Genomic DNA, 21,325 nt, shown 5'->3' with positions numbered 1-21,325 from the left:
ACATATTGGCTTAAGTCACCGTTGTGAACCTTAAGGGTGCTTCAAATTCCGGCACCGTCCCGGCTGCTGGGACCCAAACCCAACTTCCGGACCGTGGCGTAATCCCTTTTTCTTTTAATCCGAGAAAAAGGGCAGAGATTCGGTTATGCCCGCATTCTCCACCATTTGTCGACGGAAGGGAACCAGGACATCAGTTTGATCATCACAGGCTCGATTTTATTGATCAGTACGGCGGGTTAAATACAGTTAATAATGAGCTTCATACATATTGCAAAAGTTGAGCTCAGGATTGGTCAGCTTGCATATCAGCACCTACGCCTACTTCTGCATTCCTATGGTTCTACTTTTGATACTTTCTACATATTCTTAGGATGTATTCAGGACTAATCTCAACTCCCTATCCTCATGTTGCAGCAAGGTCGCTGCTGACTCTTCCTTTTAGCTTGCTGACTGCTGACTTTTCTCCTTCAGTTTAACCAGTGGCATTATATCAGTGTGGCCTTTCTCAGCTAACCAATTATTAATAATGCTCTCCACACTGGGCTTCTGCATTGCTTCATTGAGACTTGGACTTTTACAGGGGCCTGGAGTGCCAGGACACAGGGAATGGCTTCCACTGCCAGAGGGCAGGGATGGATGGGATATTGGGAATCAGGAATTGTTCCCTGTGAGGGTGGGCAGGCCCTGGCACAGGGTGCCCAGAGCAGCTGGGGCTGCCCCTGGATCCCTGGCACTGCCCAAGGCCAGGCTGGACACTGGAGCTGGAGCAGCCTGGGACAGTGGTAGGTGTCCCTGCCATGGCAGGGGATTGGAATTGGATGAGCTTCAAGGTTCCTTTCCAACCCAAACCATTCTGGGACCCAATGACTCTGCACGTCTGAAATGCTGAGATCTGCCTGCAGAGCTGCCCCAAGGGCCAAGGTCAGTGCTGGAAGCTAAAGGTGCATTATGACCACCCCACACAAAGCCAGGACAATGACTTGTTTTGCTCCTACAACACACAACACGAAGCTGCCTGAAAAGCCAGGGCAGAAGGACTCTGCAAAGACAACACAAAAGAGGAGACCCCACAAGCCTCATGTGACCCCTGTGTCTGATTGAAAACCAAACTGAATTAAATGAGAAGTCACAAGTTTGGTGTCTCAGGATTGCACTCAGCTCTCCTGGTGCCTTCCATGCTCAGCAGCAGCATCCAGCAACAGGGAACATGCAGAAGGCAACTCAGTGATGATTAGGAAGACACAAATAAAGTTATCCATCACAGAGCAACCTGTGTGCACCTACATGTCCTGCAATACAATCAGAAACCAATAGCAAGATGCAACCTGTGTGCACCTCATGTCCTGCAATACAATCAGAAATCAATAGCAAGATGCATAAATCCTCAACCACTCAGTAAAATATAAAGAACAATTGTTATATTGATTTTAAAAGCACCACTGTAAAGACAGTTGATAAGAAGCCTGAGAAAGCAAAGCAAAATGCCTGAATTGAAACCTTTTTTTTCTTTTCCCTCAGAAAAACATTAATAATGGATTTTTAATGCAAGAAGAAAAACTGAAACCCACACCAGATTCTCCTGGTAATAACAGCTTTCTGCAAAGCCCAGCTATTAATGTAACAGGGACGTCCATCAATCAAGCACACAGAAAGTAGTTTGAGAGCTAAAAAAAAGAGCATGCAAACATCTGCTTTTGGCAACTTAAATTTTGCCCTTAAGCACAAGGAACATAATAAATTAACAGGAGGTTGGGCTTGAACATGTTTTCCTCCATCCTGGACCTAAATGCTGAGGATAAGGATGAAGGTACACAACATGCTGCTGCAGGGATATGTCATGACAAAAAAGTGGGCGAAAGGAGCACAATTTCATTTGTGTTTTCATTTGAGAACACTGCTGCAAGAGGACACCAAGCAGGGGTGTAGCATCTCCCTGTGTGCAGTTCAGGGAGCTCCTGTGAACCCTTTTCTGCCTCCAGCATCCTCAGCACATCCAAGACTGCTGGAGTGGTCCCACAGTGGAGTGACAATGTGCCAGTGTGCTCCAATGTGCCCATGGCTCCCTCCTCGCCCAGCTCCTTCCCTGCTCCCCGTGGAGCTGTGGTGATTTTGGCAGCTCCTCAGTCCCTCAGTGTTCTCTTCAACCATCACATCACACCTGGGGTCCATTCACGCAGCCAAGCACTGCCTGGGGTGTCCCAGCAATCCCAGAAAAGCTGGATTGGCACCAGGGGAATGGCTGCAGAAAGCAGCTGGGGTGTCCCCACGCCTCCAGTGTCTCCCCCCTTGTAAAACACAGAAGGTCAGAGCAAGTGCTGGAGATAATGAACACAATTTACGGATTCCAGCACAGGAGGCTGCAGGCATGGCTGCAACTAAGTCTTAATAAATTCTGAAGAGTGACACCATAAAATGGCATTTTGGAAGGCTGTATTTATTGTCTCCCCATGCTTCCGTCTCCAAGGTGCCACACTACACTTAATAACAGTTTTCTCCCCAGCTGCCAGTGTTGCAAACCCTGACAGGCTAACGGTCGGGCCAGCCCTCCCCAAACACACACATCTCACCCAGTACACAGCTTCCATGGCAGGAACAGGCAAAAAGGATTAAACCAGTGCTGCCCAGCTGCTGCCCAGCCTGTCCCCTCCGTGCTGGCTCTGCAGGGCTCCCTGCCACGCAGCAGGACAGGAGTTCTGTCCCTGGAAGTGATGCAGAGGAGGAGCAGCTGCTGTGGGGTGGTACCTGCATGCCCAGTGTCCTGCTGGGACAGGAGCATCCCTGCCCTGCCCTGCTGGGAACACCAAGGCCCTGCCAGCAGAGCAGCCCCTCCTGAAACTACTGCCTGCTGTCACAGCAAGCTCCGGGCAAGGCACCAGCACAGCCCTGGGGGGAACCATGGGGAACCAGGAATCCTCATGGGGGACTAGAGATCCTCATGGAAGACCATGGAGAGCCAGAGATCCTCATGGAAGACCATGGAGAACCAGAGATCCTCAAGGAGAACCATAGAGAACCAGAGGACCCCTGGTTCCTGGTGCCAGAAGGGCAGGATACCTCCCCATTCAGCATTCCCACCTCCCCTACCACTGCAGTGTGCACTTCCATGGTTCCATATTTAGCTTTTGGGCCACGCATACAGTTTTTCTGGAGCATAATCTCCACTGAGTGTCTTGTTCTCTCTGCTGGTGTAGAGTTCTAAACCTGCAAGAAAATCACTTTGAGCTTCAGGCAGTGCCTTGGGTGTGGATGGAGACTTGACAAGTATAAAGATGCTGCTGTTCCATCCCTGCCTGTATCACCTGCACTGCAGAAGGCACAAAAAAATAATGCAAACCATCTTTAGTTCTCTTCAGAATACAAAAAGGTAACAAAAATGCCCAAAATCACATCTATCAGTTTATCAAGTACAGCAAGCCGTACAAACAGGAGTGCAGGTGTGTTTGGCACTCACAGTGGATGGAGCTGAGTGTGAACATCTCCTCACCCAGTGTCCCCCCCTCTGGCCTCTGTGTCCCTCCTCTCTTGCCAGCTGACAGCCACCAGCTCTCCTCAGCAGCCTGGCTCTGCTCCTCCTCCAGGACAAGTCCTTTCCCCTTCAGAAAGCTTCAGAAATGTTTGGAGAACATCTGAAGAGATCAGTGTGTGGAAGGATGATGAAACAGGAGTCAAGTGAAAGCCCCTTGGCTTCTCTTCCAGCAAAGGATCTGCCCTCATGAACCCCCTTCTCTGCAGCCTCTGGCTCCTGGCTCCAGCCCTCTGGACCCACAGCTCCCCAGCAGCTCAGACATTTCCTGCTGCCTCTTTTCAGAGGAGCCCTTTCTGTGCTTGCCCCGCTCAGACTGCAGCTGATGTTAGTGGGGGAGCAGTCAGCACCACCACCAGGGCTTGCAGCTCTCTGTGAAGCCACTGTGAGATTTTCTGTCTCAAAAAAGGCACTGCCAGACTGTCCCTGGTAGCTGAGCCTGGAAACACCTCTGGGATCAACCCCTGCTCCAGCAGTGTCCCCTCCAGCCCTAGGGCTGTGCTCAGGTGGGTCTGGGATGTCCCAGGACTCCATCACCTCTCTTGTGGAGATGGCCTGCTCCAGCCACCCTGCAGTAACCATTTTTCTGTGTTTAAGTAGTGTTTTCTGTATGTTTTGCTGCTGGGATGGCAGCACAGCCAGTGGGACAGCAGCCACTCCTCCAGCATTCCCTCAGACAGCCTGTAAATACCTGCACTCCACCTGTAAAACCCATCACCATGTGCACCCCCCTTACAGCTCCAGCTAATCCAGATACAGCCAGGGATAACAATTTTTTTGTGTATTATCTGGTGAAGAACAGACAGATAACTGTAATTAGTAGCACCCTGGTTAGGTGAAATGATATTGTAATTAATGAAGATCAGGTAGACTTTGTTACAGATAAGGAAAGCAGCAGATTCTATCAAAATGTAAATGCAGCTCAAAATCCAGCCTCAGTGATCACTTAGAGGTGCTTTTAGAAACACCACCAGCCTGAGATGCAGAGGTTTTGCTTGGGCTGAATGACACATCCTAAAAATAAACCCTGGTCCGGGGCTAACATGTAAATTGTTGATTAGATCTATTTATTCATACCCCGCAGTGATGGGGGAGACTTGCAGCTCCCTGCTCCTCCTCTGGCTTTGCAGGATCACAGGCACATTCCTGTTATTGCTGCTTGCAAGGACTCTGCAACCGCGGGAGCTCTCCAGCAGCAGAACAGCAGCAATTCCAAGTGACAGGCTGCACACATTAATTCTGTATTCACATAACATCCTGTTGCAAGTGAATGACCCAAGTAAAACTTCCTGCAGTCTGAAGGATCAGGCAGAAAAATCAGAAGAGAGGAGCCTGAGTCTTTTGAATCAGAAATGTTGTCCCTCATTAGAATTTCCAACACCACCACCCTTACTCCTTCCAAAATGTAAACACATAATAAAAAATTAAACGTTAATCTGGCGTGGAAGAGTTCTTTCAATAAATGGGAATTAGCTGTACAAAACATCAGGACAGACTGTCGTGGTTTGACCAGAAATGGGACATCTGGGATATGTTGTTTTTGCTGTGGTCATCAATGGGTGTTCGGATTTTAAGATGAGCACCTGGTTTGACCAGTGGGGCATTGGATCCGCCTCAGAGACCACAAACCCAAGGAGTTAAAAGCAGGGCTCTTGTCCTTCAGAGCTCTCTTTGGATTTCCGGCGGGAAGGAGTTGCGTCTCTCCCCCGGCCCAGTGTCTGGCTGGGCAGGGGGAGGGGAAAAGCCATGCGGCCCGGCCCGGGAGAGGTAGGCCTGTCCCCACCAAGGGTGGAAGGAAGAAATAAAGAAATGCCGGGAAGCAATGTGCAGCCTGTTCCCCCCCCCTTGGAGACAGACAGAGAGAGAGTGCAGCCTGTGTTTGTGGCCGTTACCTTGAAATTCAGTAAACATGTGCTGGCAGCAGGCAGCCCGGCTGAGGAGATGGGGGGGGGGGGGGGGTGTGCAGCCAGGAGTCCAGCCGCTTGGAGGAGTTTTTAACCCTTCTTGGACAATAAAAACTTCACAGAACATTAACCCTTCCTAGACAAGTGATGAAGGTCTGGACCAGAGAGAGAGAGAGAGTGAGAGATGTTGGAAGAATGGAGAAGATGGAGTGGCATTTTATGCTGGACTCTTTCATGTAGCCATGGACAGAGCCATGTTTCCGTGTGATACAGAGACTGAGTCCAGGGGGAGAAATGTCCCAGAGCCAAAGAAGATTCAGTGTGGGTACCCCTCGGCCTCAGGGGGTATTTAAAATATGGGGGGGACAGATGTCCCAAAGGTGGAAGACTGTGCTTTCCTGGAACTGGACAAAGCATCCTTAAAAAGACAACCCTGGAAGCAGCCCTGATTCCTGTTCGGTGGTGAGAGCACCGGAACAAGGACGGAAAAGGCCACCACGACACATGGAAGGACTCCCTCTCCTCTTGAGGAACTGAAAGTTGAGCATTCTAAAGGGGTGGTGCTGGACCCAGAATTGGTGATTTTGGAAGACGTATTGTATTGGGAATTTAGGGGGGAGGAGGAGGAAATGTTTCTGTGTAGTTTTCATTTTCCTTGTGTTTTTTTTTTTTTTTCCCTTTGTGGTTTAGTCTTTTGTAGTTTAGTTAATAAAGTTTTTTTTTTCCTTTTTCCTTAAGCAGGAGCTTGCTTTGCTTATTTCCGGGTACCACCTCACAGCAGATGCCAGGGAGAAGGAATTTTCATGGGGGCACTGGCATTGTGCCAGTGTCAAACCATAACACAGACCCAAGGAGATTACATTTCCTTCCCCAGCTTTTGCTGGTAAAGCAGGGCTGGAAAAACAGAGCCATATTTATTTTTTAACTGGGAAGCTTCCTCAGGATGCCAAAGAGAGCAGCTTCAGTAAAGCAGAGCCATTTGTCTCAGTGTGCGTTCAAGTAAGAACAAATGCAAAACCAGCTTCTAGACCTCAAGGAGCATCAAATAGCTTTTTAATTTATGTCCCAAATTCCCTGCAGACTCTGAAATGAACAGAGGGCAGGGTTCAGAAAAAATGTCTCGCTCAGTCAAGACAGCTGGATGGATATTCTGAGTTATCCTCAGAGGAGAAGGTGATTTGCACCAGAATGGAGCAGGCACAGCACGTGGCTCTGGAAGGATCTGTGGAAAAAGCAGACCTGTTGCTTGTGTGACCCTATAAATAAATGTATGGAAAACTGAATAACTTAGGAAAGAAAAAGGAGAAAAAAAAAACGAAACTGGAGCCCCATCTGAGCAAGAGGACAACTTGCAGGCAAGAGCTGTGAAGGAGCAAGTGAAATATTCCTCACAGGAGCCATCTGACTGTGCTGACTGCTGAAAACCCTCTGGCCAGAATCAGCTTTGTGGAAGTTTCAGTAAGTCAGGCCTTAACCCACGGGGGAAATTGCAGGGAGGAAGGGCCTGAGCAAGACCATGGAAAACACTCCCTAATTATGGAAAAAGATAATGCTGCAAAACTGTGGGTAAGGGATGTATATGATGCAGACTGAACAGCAAGGAAAAACCAGGGATTAGCCCCTAGAGCCAAGTTCTTTTGTAACAACAGCCACACACATCCCAAGGCCCAAATCCAGCAGCTCCTGGAGCATATGGCCACATGTATCCTGGGAAAAGGGCTCAGAAATGGTCATCCTGGCCACAGGCTCAGACACCTGTGCTCCAGCAAACCTTCAGTCAGGGCAGGGTCTGGGTACAGAGACAGCAATGCCAAAGGGACAGATGTGGAAGGAGTTGGAAAGATGGTGCATCCCCTCAGGGCTGGGGCTGCCTCCTTCACCACCAGCAAATGACAGAAAACACAGGAGAGTGGGCTGAAAACACAATGTCTGCAAGATATCTATAGGTCAGGGCCAAATTTATGACATTACAGAATAAAGTTGACAAATTTAGGAAAAAAAAATCTCTGCAGGAATGCCTGACCCCAGAGCTGCCAGCCTCTCCCAGAGTGTGTGGTCAGTCACATCCTGCAGCAAACACCAAACACTGCAGTGCCTGCAGTGCCTGTCCCACACAAGATCACACATTTGAAGCCTGAGGGAGTCGCTGTGATTATGTTTGATCAAACCTTCATAACTGTTTCAGTAACCCTGGGACCCAAGTCCCATGTTTTGAAAGCATATTCCCCCAGGAATTTCCCATTTCCCAAGGAAAATGCTGGAGCTTTGGGTCTGCTGTGGCTTGCTGGCTTTGGAAAGAGGAGAGATGCTAGCCAGACTGGAAATTCAAGATAACCAAGGCTGGAGACACTGCCAAAACATTTCAGAGGAGGGAAAACATTTTTTTTCCAAAGCACTGTTAAAAGCTTGAAATAAATGTGCAGACTGTTAGATAAAGACAGAAATAAAAATAGGCCTGTTATTAAATACCTCTTCTTTAATGACGTTCATCCTTCTAAACAGCCACCCGAAGGTTATTGGAGCTATTGCAGCAAATCCAGCCTACTTGCACATAAAAACCAGAACAAGGTATTCCTCATCAGCCAGCACACATTTGAGCACCTCTCAGCAGCTCACAGGCTCACAGCATCCCCAGCTTGGCAGGGAGGAGATAAAAGCAAGGAATGAGAGATGTCTTCCCTGGGAAACAGTCTCTCTTCCTTCAAAGCACTTTTCCCCCACCAAACAATGTACATTTAACCACGGAAATGGTTCCACTGCTGATGTCTGCTGCTATTACACCACCAGCAGCCTGAGCATCATTAAAGTGAAGTTTGAAATTATTCTGAAAGCTGCAGCTTAACCTCCTCCTGTTGCACTAAAACCACTGCTTGACTCTCAGCACCTCATGCCCTGGTTTATGGCTACTCCTGACCACCTGGAATACCCTGCAGGGCTCAGAATTCCACAAACCACTAGCAGGAGTCATGGCTTGGCTCATGACAACACAGCACTGCACCCTTGTTTTGGCAGTGCCCACAGCCTAGCCCATGGCTCTGTGTTACAGAAGCTCAGATTTTATTCTGGCTGCTCAGAAGCACAGTTAGTTTTTGGCAGAAGGAGCATCCCTGCAAAAGTCTTTTGTAACCAGTTTGAAACCAGAACATCATGGCCAGCAAGGGACAGGACTGACCTGACACACCAAAAACCCACCCCAAGCCCACTCTGCTACTTAACCTGAGCAAGCATTGTAGGGCTTTTCCTCACCACACCAGTGCTGCCAGGACACTGCCACTTCTGCAAATGACAGAAGAGAAGTTTTACCTGCATTTGGGGAGCAAAAGCTGGCTCCCAATTCATGGAATTGGGGGTCCCAATTCTGTACAGAAATGCTGAAACCAAGCTGCAGGACAGGACATTTGTGCTGTGATTCCCTGCCCAGAGCTGGCATCCTTCAAACACATCCTCCTGCTGGAGCAGGGGGCTGAGAACCCCTGTCTGCTCACTGTCCCAGCATCTCCTGAGCCCCAGTCCTGTCCTCTCACCCACAGCTGGAGGGAAACATCACCATCCCTCTTACCCAGAGCAGGACCAGGGCATGGAGGGTGTGCTTGGTGAGCCCCATCTGCCTGGCACTGCCCCACACACCAGGCAGGAGCAGCACCTGGAGCTTCAGCCCTGGCACTTCTGCCAAGGACTTGGAATTAGGCACAAGTGTTAGGGACACTGTGCCGCCTGTGATGTGAGGATGAGGGGCAAAGGAAAGCTCACAAGGGTAGGAAGCTGAGAGAGGAGCCCATGAAGGCAGCTGGCAATAAAAAGGACAGGCAGGAGATAAATTAAGGAGATGGAAAGCCTCCTATGCTAGAAGTCAGATTGAAAACAAGTAGAGGGAGAACTACCAGGGACTGTAACTCAGCTTCCAAGCACTGAACATTTGCTCTCAAGTCAGCCTGGCCTTTCCTACCTGCTGGAATCATCCTCCAGCTCTCCTGTTAATGGCCAGACAAGATTATAACAACTCCAGAGTCGAGATTCCTCCCATCTGCACATCACTAACAAGTCTTTTTATAAAGAAACGTGGAGAAGAAGCATTTCATCTAGTATAGATGAGGTTTTTAAAATTCCATTTGCCTTCCCTCTGTAAGCAAAACTGTGCTGATCTGATGAGGCTCCAATTTCCTCGATTAGACATGTCAAACTTTGCAAAAACAAGCATACCCTGGTGGTTTCACTCTGTATTTCACAGCCCTCTCTTGACTGTGCTGCCATAAATATTTCAGAGACCTGCCCACCACTGTCTCAGTTAGGTCTAGGTCAGTGAGAAGCCAATAGTTTGGACCGTGATGAATTCAGCAGAGCAATTAGCAAGAGTTGTTGCAGCTCAGGACATCCCAGCGAGCAGCAGGAGCAGACAAGGTATGAGGGGACCCTCAGCAGCAGCCAGGTCACCCCCATGGGCTGTGGCACAGGCCTGGCACAGATCCTGCTGCCTCCTGCCTCCCCTGCCTCAGGAACCTCCTGTCAGCCAAATCAGTGCTGCCTCATTTGGCCACTGGAATCCCCTGGAGGACAGACTGGCAGTGAAACTGGGCCGAGGTACTGCCCATCCTCAGCCCTGTCCTTGCACAACAAGCCCTTCAAAGCAGCCCTGAAAACACCTCCCTGCCGTGGCTGCCTGCAGAACTGGGCTCCCACAGGTGTAAAACCTTGTTTGAGCAGCAAATGAGACGGGAGAAGACCTGTGACAAGCAGGAGCAGCAAAGGCAGCCTGAGGATCCTTGGGAGCTGCAGCCATGGATATTTAAATGCCAAGCAATGTATCACTGGCTCCCGGCTGAACATGAGATGGTTTCATCTTTGCAGAAGCAGCACCAACAGCATGCTCACATCAGCTTCACTCTGGCAGCCTGACCAGCAGCAGCAGCTGTGGCTCCTTGGTTTGTAACTGGGAAATCATTGGGCACTGCAGAAAATTACTCTGGGCAGCACAAACAGTGGGGAGTCACTGCAGGTTCAGCTCTGCAAGGCAGAGCTTTAACCACAGCTGAAGGTGCAGGCCAGCTGAGCTCCCTGCTCTGCCCTGAGACATCCATCCAAAGCCCAGAGAGATCCACGCTGCACCGTGCCAGTCACAGTGCCAGGCTCTGCTCCATCCCTCCAGTCTGCAGGGAGCTGCTCTGCAGCAAAGGCAGCCTCTGTGCCCCACTGCCGCCTCTCTGCAGAGCAATCTGTAAATATTTTGATATTTGGGCAGTGGAGGTTCTCACTTGTCCATCTGGATTGGAAACTGGACTCATTAACTCCCAACTGTCAGCTGGAAAAGCTGCCAGAGGGTTTCTGCCACATTAGGGAGCAGCAAAGGGCTGCTGCCACGGGGATGGGCAGAGCAGAGCCCTGTGCAGCCCCAGCTCTCCACTCATCACTGCTGGGGGCAATTAATGCCCTTTTCCTTTCCCAATTAAACACCTGCCTCTAATATCCTTGCTCTGAATCTTCACAGCAAACTCTTCCCAGAGGAGCCACTGCTGGGTGGAAAATTTCCCACCACTGCTGGGTGGAAAATCTGCTGCTCAGTGATACAACTAGATGGCCAGAGAAATCCAACTTCCAATCATCATCAGGAATGCTGAACAAAATATTGGGAAATTTGGTGCCCAAATAACAAAAGTAAAATATGTTCCAGCTCCCAAGGGTACTGTCACATGGAGAAAGTGTATTCTGAAAGAAAAAAGACTACAGAGGAAGCACAACTTCAAACAAACTCTGTTACCTGACCATGAGGAGTCAGAGCAGGGGTATGAACCTTCATTCAGAGGAAACAGCAATCCCACTCACTAAACCCCAAAAAACCTCCAGGTTCCTGTGGACTCCAACCATGGACAGAAGGAAAAGCCCCACAGATGATGCCCAAAAGTCCAAGAGCAGAGGTGCTGGAAGCCTCTCTGGGGCACACATCTCCCTTCAGTCTGAGCCTGCACCTGGTGCATTATTTAGTGCCAACTGAGAAAGAAGCAATGCCTAACCAAGTGTTAAAGGGCTTTGGGAAGTTTCACCAACCTTTCCAGGCAGCTCCGGCTGCCTGGCAGAAGAGACAACTGATCTTGCTTCCAAATTACAGGCAGCACAGCTCTTAGGGCAACTGTCTCTCTGTGTTTGCATCCAGCCACCTCCAGCAGCTTGAAGTGTGCTCAAAGTGCAAGGAAGCACTTGATCAAAATCCAGCTCACACTGTAGACAGCGAGGAACAAGCGCCCAAAGCATTACAGACACAACAACAATCGAATTTGGGGAGGGATTTGACAGGTTACAGGTTGATGACACTGCTGCAGTCCCGGTGGAAATGTGGATTGATGCAATTAGCAACAGGGAACTGGAAACTCAGCAGAGGAAAACTGGGAACACATCTATAAAAGATGAGCTGCTGCACCATTGTAGAGAAGCACAAAATCCTGTGTGAGCTCAGAACAGGAACAAGTTGAAACAGGAGTGAGATGGGGGAAACGCAGCTCCAAGCTCCCTCCCAGTGCTCAGAACTGTAGATCCAAATTCTAAATTCAAACACTTGAATTTGCTTCCCCAGAGAGACTGGCCTAGTTTGCCGCAGGGATACAACGGGAGAGGGAGTGGCGGTGTTCTGGAGACATGGGCAGCAGCAGGCAAACCCTGAGCCCAGCCAGGCTCTGCTCAGCTGCCAGTGAGTGCAGCCACATGGAAAACATGGCAAGATGCAGAACCAGTGGGATGGACACGCTGCCAAGTTGTGTGGCTCTGCTGCAGCACCAAAAGGTGAATCCCTGTGCAGCCACAGCAGCAGCTGTGCCAGGTCAGCTCCCTGTCAGCCAGAGCTGAGCTCACACTGGGAAAGTGTGGCCAGAGGCTACAGGGATGGGCTCATGCTGGCAGCAGGGCCCCAGCCTTGGCTAACACGTGCTGAAGGTGTCAGTGCCAGTCCTCACAGGGATTTCACTGCAGAAGAACCCCAGGAGACAGAAACCCAGGCTGGCAGCAGGAGACCAAGGCCGGCTCCTCTTTGTGCCACGTCCCCAGTGCTGGGGTCTGTAGCAGTCAGAACATGAGGCAGGACACCATTTAAGTCTTTACAAGAGTAACCAAAATTACTTTCCTCTGTGAATACTGACAAGCTCCCCACTTCCACAAGCCCTTCACTGCATGTGCCCAACATGGAATAACTACAAAAATGAAGCGGAATAAGGCACCCGAGCAGTGGAGAAGGTGCTTGTGAACAAACCCTGCAATGAGGTTTCTAATGATTGCAAGTATGTACATGTTCTGCTCCAACAAAGCTGGTGGGGATCTGCCAGGCTGAATAATGAGCAGGGACACCACACGCCTTCCATACATAATGGTACAGAAATGGAATATAAGTATATACTGCAGCTCTGTGGAACGCAGGGGCTTTTGTAGCCATTTATGTTATACAAAGATTTACATTTGGAAAAGTCATTCTGCTATATCTGGCAGAAATTTCAAGACAAATGGAACCCATACTTATTCTTTCAATGATAATACTGAGCACAGGATAAAGCTCTTAAATTCAGAGCACTTTATAAAAATTAATTACTACTTAGTTCACCCCTGTGAGGTGGGAAGGTATTATACCTGCATATACATGAGGACACCAAAGCACAAGTGGATTAAACAGCTCGTTCAGGATCCCAGAGACAGGCTAATTGTTGAAATATGTATGCACATGTGCATCTGTGTGTGTTTGAATGGTTTTGGCCCCTCCAGAGCCTTCTCAGCACACAGAGGCCAAGCTGCTCTGCTGGGCTCCTCTCACCACAGAGTCCCAGGCATGTCTAATCAAAGACACCAACCCAAAGAAAGGGAAGAGAGTTTTTGTGGTTTGCACAGATGGAAATAAAAGCTAGCTTTCAAACAGGCGAGGAACAGAAAAGCCATTGTTAAAAAGCTGTGCAGTGCTCCAGTGACAGCTCCTAATCAGCTTGCCACTGAGCAGCGCCACACCGGAGCACAGCAGACCTGGGAATCCACGTGCCAACAAACGTTATAAAACCTGGCCCTTGACAAATGAAGAGAGAAAGGGCTGTAGAGCCAGTGACAGAGACAGCCCCCCACCCACAGGGGGCTGGCAGCCCACTCCTCCTGCTCCAGTGACCTGAAAGCCCTGGAGCAACCTCTCCCCTCCTTGGACGCTTTGCTCACCACCTCCAGTCCCTGCACTGGGTCACTGAGTCCTCCTCTTTGTGTGAGCACCAGCAAAAGCACACATTGTCATGGGCACAAACAGCTCTTGGAGCGTCTGCAAGGCTCCTGTCAGTGCTGGCAGGTGGGTTCCAGAGGCATGCTATAATTAGCAGTTACCTGGACGCAGGGTTTGCCACTGACCCGTGGGGTAAAACACTTCCAGGTCTTCAGGATCAGCATCATCCTCTGTCCCCAGCTCCTTCCCACTGTCATCTTTTATGTCGCTCTCTTCTATTTTTGTAAGGGAAAACTCCTTTTGGAGAGAAGAGATTCAGCTCATTAGCAATTGCATCTGGGTAATTTAGTGCTGGCTGAGAATACAAAATTTTTTCCCTCGCCAGCAGATTTTTTTTTTTTTTGACATCTGAGATTCTTTCCACATGGTTAAATTTAGATTTAAAGTATATTAAAGGTTAAACATGCTTAACTAGCATGACATTTGTGCTGAAACAAAGCAACGCAGCTTATTTCCTATTCCAGAGCAGGTTGCAGGTTTCAAACCAGCTCTCACAGAGCCTTACCTGTATTTCAGTCAGAGGCAGGAGCCCTGGCTATTATTAGGGTCGTATAACATTTTAAGACCCCATTTTCCCTTGCCTAAAAATATGTCAAACTTTTAACTTTTTCAGCTGAAATTTTCCACACGAGTGGAATGCCTCAAGGCTTGTTGGTTGGTTTGGGGTTTGGTGAGTTTTTTGGGTTTTGTTGGGTTGTTTTGTTGTTTTTTTTTTTTTTTCTTTTTCTTAAATGCACTTATTTCAGGCTTGGAGAAGATTTCAGCTAAAATAGTTCAGCTGTTTCCAAAATAGGACACGGGAAAAAACACACCGAGCTGCCCACATGATACAAATGTGAGGATCCTCTTCTCCACCCTCTTGCAGTGTTCTCCAAGGCTTTTAAAACAATGAGGCAGGGATTTAATCACCACCTCCATGGCAAGTGCAGCACGAGGCTGGCAGAGATGTGGAAGAGCAGCCAGCACGAGCAGCTCGATGTTACACCAAGGGAAGAACAGCAGGGAAAAAGATCCTTGCTGTGAGGGAAACCTTGGTGTTCAATGGAAAGCCTCCCTAGGGAGCTGGTGGGAGTCACAAAAAACTCTGGAGAGTGCACAGAAATGACCTGTACTCTCACACCAGGCACTGACTCTGGGTCTGGGCTGTTCTGGTTCCAGCAGGAACAGATGAAGTGGTCCAGGCTCATCATCCCCACAGCTCAGTGCCTGCTGAAAGGAATATTTTCAGCTTCTGAGATCACCAATTCAGTCACCACTGAGGAATTTGAGTTAACCACCCTACAGGGAATGATTAGTCCTAATTGTTGGCAATTAAGATGGAGTTACAGCTCACTTCATGAAGTGTTTGGTTCTTAATCCTTAGGATGTTTTCACAGGGAAAAATGTAAGTAAATTCAGAGGTTAACTGCGAAATTCTGGGACACATTCTGCCTTCAGTTCTTCCACTCTTTGGGAAAAAATGCATGCACATTTTCTGTCAGAGTTTGGATGCTCTGCATATAAATATCCGTTTCCAGCCTAGAAGAGTCTTTCTGAGCAACAGAAATGTCAACCTGAGCAAAACACGCAGAGGAGCAACAACAGTGTGGATGTGGCACTTGGGGACGTGGGCTGGTGGTGGCCTTGGCAGCACTGGGTTAAAGGTTGTACTCAATGATCACAAAGGTCTCTCCCAACCTACACAATTGCACAATTCCATGATTGTGGTAACACACAAGGAAGGCTGACAAACCTATAGAACGTTTTTATTTCAGCTGTGGAAAGCGACTGCGATTTCAGAAATGCACGAGGAACCAGATCTTAACTCCTGCTTTTGCTGAGTGCATCAGGGGCTTGGAATTGTTTAAATTACAACAAATGGTTAAAGGTCAGGAACAATCACAGCCATAAAAGCCCAGGTTCTGCAGATGAAAATCAATGTTAACATTTTCTGAGCCAAGACTCAACAGGACTAAAAAAGATTGAGTGGAGCAGTTATTACTTAGCTGATTTCCACAGCTCTGTGATTATCCAAGAGGGAGTTAGTGATACAGGCTATTGTAAATTTACCACCAGGCCTCCCAGTGCTGGATCTGTTCAAACACATAATGGAGACAGCTGATGTTTACCAGCTCTGCTCAGGAAAAGTGTGGGGTTTAAAAGCTCAGTAAGGATAAAAGGATGTGACTTGGTTCATTTAAGTGCTGCTGTCACTGCCTGGCCAGAGTTGCTTTGCAATATCCCATTTTCATTAGCATTTCTAGCAAAAACGGGCAGCACCATACAAGCGATTCTTCATTTACACAGAAATCAGCAGGAACCCTTTCTGGTTTGTTTTCATAATTCAAGCAGGAGAAAGACATTTCCTAAAGAATAATGGGCATTTCCTTAAAGGCAAAAAGCATTTGTGTTTTATCAGTCTGAAGTCAAGTGGAGCAGCCAAAACTTACAGGCACTCTCTGTCCCAGGCTGGAGCAGGAGAGGAGCACAGAGCCCAGCAGCAGCAGCAGGCTGACCCTGGAGGTGCTGGAGAGGAGCCTGGCCAGAGGAGACATTGCCACCAGCCTGAAATGCAAAGCAAAACAAACCCAACAGTATTTTTTTTCCATTTTTGCAGGTTTCAGGACTCTTTACACAACACTTTGCAACACAGCGTGGGATCAGGGGTGTGACATGGCAGGAGGCACAACACCTCGAGGTGTGAGCACAGGGACACGTGGGGCTCACTGCTAATGGGGTTTGTGACAGGAAATGCCAAGAACTCATATTGACCCCACAGGGGATGATATCTCTCCTGGAAAATATGAGGAGACCTGCAAGACTTGTTTAAAATCTCTGTGTCAGTGCCATGGATGACAACTGGAGGGAAAAATAAAAAGCCGTGCAATCCTGTGAAGGCTTTTTATGCCTGTGCCTCATTTTAAGCACTGAAGTAGCTGCGTTAATTCAAATTAAACAAAACTACCAGCTGTCCAAGGAGCAGGGGTTCATCTAATCCATATGTAGGTTTTTCTTGAGGAAAACAACATTTTGCAGAGGTCAGCAAGGTTTACTCAGTGGTTCCTACAGCACAAGACTTTCCCTGCTGCTCAGAGCAGAGGCTCAGCCCAGCCACAGGGCCAGGAGCTGGCTCTGACCATGCTCAGGTGTTCCAGGGAGCAGAGCCATGGCACAGACCCACTCTGATGGGGCACAGAGCCACCCTGATGGGTACAGAGCCACCCTGATGGGGCACAGAGCCACCCTGATGGGTACAGAGCCACCCTGATGGGGCACAGAGCCACCCTGATGGGGCACAGAGCCACCCTGATGGGGCACAGAGCCACCCTGATGGGGCACAGAGCCATGTCACAGACCCACCCTAATGGAGCACAGAGCCACCCTGATGGGTACAGAGCCACCCTGATGGGGACAGAGCCACCCTGATGGAGGACAGAGCCACCCTGATGGAGGACAGAGCCACCCTGATGGGTACAGAGCCACCCTGATGGGTACAGAGCCACTCTGATGGGTACAGAGCCACTCTGATGGAGGACAGAGCCACCCTGATGGAGGACAGAGCCACCCTGATGGGTACAGAGCCACCCTGATGGGTACAGAGCCACTCTGATGGAGGACAGAGCCACCCTGATGGAGGACAGAGCCACCCTGATGGGTACAGAGCCACCCTGATGGGGCACAGAGCACATCACGGGGAAATGAAGGCTGCTGCTGCTGCTGTGGGTGCCAGTGCCTGGGCACAGAGCAGTTGTGCCCACCCTGCGTGTGAGCACACACACGTGTGCCCCCAGTGCCTCACACGAGGCTCGGGATCCACCTGCAGCCTTCAACTCTCTGCTGGGCTAGGGAGTGCAGCAGTCTGCCAGCACACAGGCTGCACAAGTATTTCCTTTGATTGGCTCTAAATTTACACGCTGCTAAATTAAACTAAATGAGGTCTTTTGAAAGAAGATAGGACTGATTAGTTCCGTTCAAACACTCCATTACTCATCCCTCCATGAAGTCTGCTCCTACTCCTGTCCAGGTTTTAAAGAAGTTCCTCCCCTACACACAGTCCGAAATATCTTGCTTTGCTGTCCATCAGGGTGGCACAACAGACAGCAGAGCTCTCCCTCACTGAAGCAACCACTTTGTGTCCCACAAAGCAGAAAACCTGCTCACAGCAGCACCCACCACCAGCTCCTGGCACCAAAGAGCCTCTGCCCCCAGAAGCCTTCAGGGACGTGGAGGGAAGCCTCCTCTCCTTCCACCCTTTCACTGGTACCTTGTCCCTACACTCCACTTTGTTATTTCTTCCTCTCCCTGCTTGGTTTTTGCCAGAAAAGGAAGAGGAAACCAGGAGAGGGACAGAGAGAGGTAACAGTGCACCTGATGTACTTCTGCAGCCTCCAAAAACTCCTGAGCCAGGGTCTTCCTGACCAGCAGCCTCTTCCTTTGAGCCACCTCGACCACATCAACTGGATTTTTCTCATTAATTGGTTTTGGAACAGATCTGGATTTCTGACACCCACAGCATGCCTGAGCAATGAGCATCCCCCTGCTTAACTCACACAGTTCAGGAAAGCATCACCTCCCAGTTCCTACTTCAGTGTCTCCTCTTTCCTAAAGGGTCAAAGAACCACCTCAAGGGCCCACAAGCCCTTATTAAACCACAGCTGGAGTAAAAGAAAAGCTCCCTGTTTTCATAAGCCAACCTGTGGCCAGAGCCTCCAGCTCTCTCCTGGGACATGGCCAAGCAAATCCAGGCTACAACCAACAACCAGGCTCCTGAGCTGGCACACCCAGAGCACAATGCACAGCCTCAAACTCTCTCTGCTCCCAGATCTTGATCCTTGTGTCCTTCTGGACAGTCCCACGGTCCTGACCTCAGTCCAGTGTGACCACAACACACAATTAATTCCCTCTCACCTCAGAACAAACTAAAGCTTTTTACACATGAACAGGTTTCTTGGTTTGATTGAGGTTTTTTCAGTTATAAAACAAGCAGCAAAACTGGAATAATTAAAAATAGATGTATCCCTCAAACTTTATCTGCAAGCCTGGAAATAAAAAGAGAAAAAAAAAAAAAAAAAAAAAAAAAAGAAAGAGAAATTCAACAAAGCAGTGGCTGAAAGCAAATGCACACTCCCAATAAAAATAGAGTTCACGTGTACCGAGGAGGCTGCTAGCAAATGACAGCACAGCCTCTTCCAAGCCTCCAGCCTGCCTGGCAGATGACATCTGCACAACAATTAGCACTTTTCTTCAGTCCCAGGTAGGCAGGAGGAGCCGACATGTGCAACAGGGGCTCTGGAGCTCCTGGAGAGGAGCTTCTGTACAGGCTGACATCTCCTTACAGACAGACACACACAGAGCAGGAGAGGATTTCCACACAGAATGTTCTGTGGATACAGTGGATTTCCAGAAACAACTCTCACAGCCTGTGAAGCAGAAAGGGTGGTCGTGGTGACCCCACCTGCACAGGGAATGTTGGCTTAGATTTGAGGGCATCTTTGGGGATCCAGCACGTACAGCAGCCAGGCAGCAGCAAAACTGGACTAGGAAGGTCACAAATTCCCCTTGTGCAGAGTGGAGGGGCTGGTTTTTTCTCAATAATCCTTTTTTCAAACAAAATCAGGCACTAGGGAAAGAGAAAAGGGTCAGACTCTGAGAAGTCTCCTCTGTGGGCAGTAACCCTCCTGTCAAGAGATGGGGATGTTGCTGGCTGGGAGGTTCTGCTCCACAGCTCCAGAAATCCTGGTCTGCACCAACAGCAGCAGAAACAGCCCAGAGCTGTGCTCCCCATTAGCAGGGACATTCCAGCGAGGGCAGAGCTGTGCACAGGGGGCTGCACAGCCCCGGGAATGCAGCTCCCACAGCCACAGGTGACAGCCCCAGGGCAGCCAGAGAGAGGAGCACATGTCATTGATGCCTCCTGCTGCTGGCAGCACTGCCCTCACAGCCCAGCACAGAGCCCACACTGCCCGTCCTGTGCCACTCCAACAAATCCTCCAGGAGCCTCATCTGAGCCCCGACATGCTGCTCCAGGAGAGCACACAGACATCCCAGAGCCCCTCAGCCCCAACATCAGCCTCTGGCTTTGCAGCCAGCTGGAAGCAGAATTCCAGAATCACTGAGCTTGGAAGAGACTGCCAGGACCACTGAGTCCAAGTTGTGCCTGATCCCCACCTCGTCCCCTGCCCAGAGCCCTCAGTGCCACCTCCAGCCCTTCCTGGGCACCTCAAGGGATGGGAACTCCAAACCGCCCTGGGCAGCCCCTCCCAATCCCTGAGCCCCCTTTCCATGGGGAAATTCCTGCTGTGCCCACCCTGAGCCTGTAGGCAATTTCCTCTTGTCTTGTCCCTCATTCCCTGGGAGCAGAGCCTGACTCCAACCTGGCTCCTCCCTCCTGGAGAAGGTTCCCCTGAGCCTCCTTTTCTCCAGGCTGAGCCCCTTTCCCAGCTGCTCCTCACAGTTCCATACACTGCTGGGACTCTCCAGCCCCTTCCCAGCTCTGTTCCCTTCCCTGGACATGCTCCAGCCCCTCCATGTTTTTCTTGCCATGACAGCTCAGAACTGGACACAAGACTGGAGGTCCCTCAGCAGTGCCAACACAGGGGACAGGCACTGTCCTGCTCCTGCTGCCACCCCAGTGCTGATACAAAAACACCAATTATCTTCAAGAATAAGCAATACGAATAAGCTAATCCTTGTTTTCACCTAGGGATGACCTGAGGGAGCAGGATTGGTATTACAGCCTTACAAACTGTCTGCAGGTTAACTCAGGGCAGGTTTCTGTCCAGCCAGCCTCACTGAGATGGCAAGGGGAGCACCAGCAGCACACTGTGCCATCCAGCACAAAGCACCAACAGAGCTCCCTCAGTGAGAGCAGGGCAGGGATGGGAACCCGCAGGCACCTCCAGCTGAAGCAGGGCACAAAGCCCTGGTGGCACTCACAGCCTCTGAGGCTGAAGGAGAAGTTTCCTGGGCAACAGCAGCTCAGGGAATGAGCTCCAGCCAGCCGTGCACGGGGGCTGTGGGACTGGAGAGGCTCTCAGGACACAGAGTGCACTCACAGCGAGCTGAGATCCCCTTCACACACAATGTCCTTCCAATGGTGGCATCCAGGGCCGAGCCCCTGTGACAGGCTGAGTGATGTGCAGTGCCACAGACAAAGAGAAGGAAATGCAGCTGACCTGACCTGCGATTTCCCTCCTCTGAGCAAGAGAGTCCCCAGGTCTGTGAGGAGCACTCATGTTTGCTGGTGTGCTACAGACACCTTGGGAGCACTCTGTGGCCAGCTGTCCCTCCTGCTTGCCAACTGCACAGCTACACCAGCAGGAGAAAGAGGAGGCTTGGAGCTGAAATTCAGCCTATGCCTAGGACAGGAAACAGCTGGACAGCAAAGAGAGGATTATTGGGAGGCCACAGAGGATTACTGGGAGGCCACACTCTAATGCCCTTCCCCAGCCACTAGCTGGGTGTGCACAACCCTGTGCTTTCACACAGGACAACCTGCACACACCATCACCCGAGGTCGATGCCCAGGATGATCCCAGCAGCTCTGCTCCTCCAGGCATCCTGTCCTCAGGAAAGCACCCCTGTGCCTCCAGTGGGTGTCCCAGCCCCACTGCAGTGAGAGCCCCCAGCCCTGCCAGAGGGTCCCACCTGGGCACAAAGCCCCAGCCAGGCAGGGCAGCCCAGGGAGCAGCA

General features: G+C 50.0%; 1 pseudogene; it reads right to left on the bottom strand.

The window, feature by feature from the left end:
• Positions 1-21,325, bottom strand: part of LOC131092456 (zinc finger protein 850-like) — a 603,282-nt pseudogene that overhangs the window by 376,227 nt on the left and 205,730 nt on the right.

Source organism: Melospiza georgiana, chromosome 22 (genome assembly GCF_028018845.1).
Source record: "Melospiza georgiana isolate bMelGeo1 chromosome 22, bMelGeo1.pri, whole genome shotgun sequence".
NCBI lineage: Eukaryota > Metazoa > Chordata > Aves > Passeriformes > Passerellidae > Melospiza > Melospiza georgiana.
This window is presented reverse-complemented; position numbering and strand designations above follow the sequence as displayed.